Below are 1492 nucleotides of genomic sequence, written 5' to 3'. Positions count from 1 at the left end.
CAATTGCCGGAAAGCGCGGGGCGTCTGATGACATGGGGCGTCCTGGTCTTTCTAATCAAAAGCGTCCACGGCGTCTGGGCAATCTTGCCGAAGTGGCGCCTTAAACTCCCACGAATTTTCGGAGTCGGGAAATCCCCACCACTGCACCAGAGATTGGGTTTGACCCTAGTGACGACATCGTCTCACTATAAGTTCCTCGTGATAGTGGAGGTCGCCGTTCTCATTGAGAAGAACCGCTGGCGGGCGGTGACGATAGGGGCGACCGCCGTCCGGTGACCCGTGATGCTCTTCGAGCCCTTAAGGACAAGATCCTTCGTAATCGGAGCTTCGCTGAGCGTCATGCTAAAGTAGCATATCGCTGTGCGGACGCTCTTGGCGATCTAAAGCACGTCGTGCACCGCCTCGCCTTGAGGACTACCGCTCTCTGTCGGAGCGACTCGTTGTTGCACTCCGTGCTCAGAATCAGTTGCTGGCTCAACTTCTGGATGGCCGAGGGTCCGTGGGATCCGCTCCGGCGCCAACGCTTCCGCGTTCACATGCGCCGGATCCCGGTACGGCTTGAGCAAGCTCACATAAAACACCAGGTGGGTGCGCATCCGTTTTGGGGGGTTCAGCGTATACGTTAGGCCCTGCTTGGCCACAACCTTAAACGGGTCAATAAATCGTGGACAAAGCTTCGTCCGGAAGATAGCAGAGGATAAATGTGTAGGCAGGATTTTGTAGTTTGTTACAACCGGGTCTCCGACATTAAAGCTTTCCAATTTGCCGCTTCTTTTTTCCATCTGCATATTCTTTATAGAGGTCTTGGCTTTCAGCCATCACATCGCGAACGTGTCGTAGGACACTCAATCTGGTAGACAAGAAGTCATCGACTTCTTTGCGGATGGTAAGGGGGCTGACATCAGCTAGCCGGTTGGCAATTCCTCCCCCACCAAGCCTTGAGGCATTGAGGTGGCGGCGCCAGCGAGACGCGAGAGTGAATACGCTTGTTCACGTAGAACGGCGTGAAGCCGGTCGACGAATGCACTGCATCAAACTCTACGAGTGGCCACATGGCTGTCCAGCGCCTCGGCATCTCAGCGCAGACGCTGCGAAGAACGTCTTCGATGACGCTATTCACTCTTTCGGTTTGACCATCGGTCTGCGGATGATCCACTGACGACATATCCAACTTGGTGCCAAGCACCTTGAAGATAGTCGACCAAAATTTTCCCGTGAAACGGGGCTCTCTATCAGAGACAGAGAGCCAATCGGTTCTGGGAGTCCGTGTTGTCGGAAAACACGGTCCACAAACAGCGTTGCTGTACCGACTCCGTCGATGGTGCCTGGCCCCGCCGCCAAATGGGCCGTCTTGCTCAACCGGTCGACGAATACCACGACACCCGTGTTGCCTGCCGAATCTCTCGACAGGCCAGACACAAAGCCCAAACTCATGGACTGCCAGCCCCCATTGGGTACTAATAAGCTGGCCAGCGGCGCAGCCGCATTTAAA

This window comes from Plasmopara halstedii, assembly GCF_900000015.1.
Source record: "Plasmopara halstedii genome assembly, contig: Scaffold_555, whole genome shotgun sequence".
NCBI classification, from domain to species: domain Eukaryota; phylum Oomycota; class Peronosporomycetes; order Peronosporales; family Peronosporaceae; genus Plasmopara; species Plasmopara halstedii.
Note: the sequence above shows the minus strand (reverse complement) of the source record.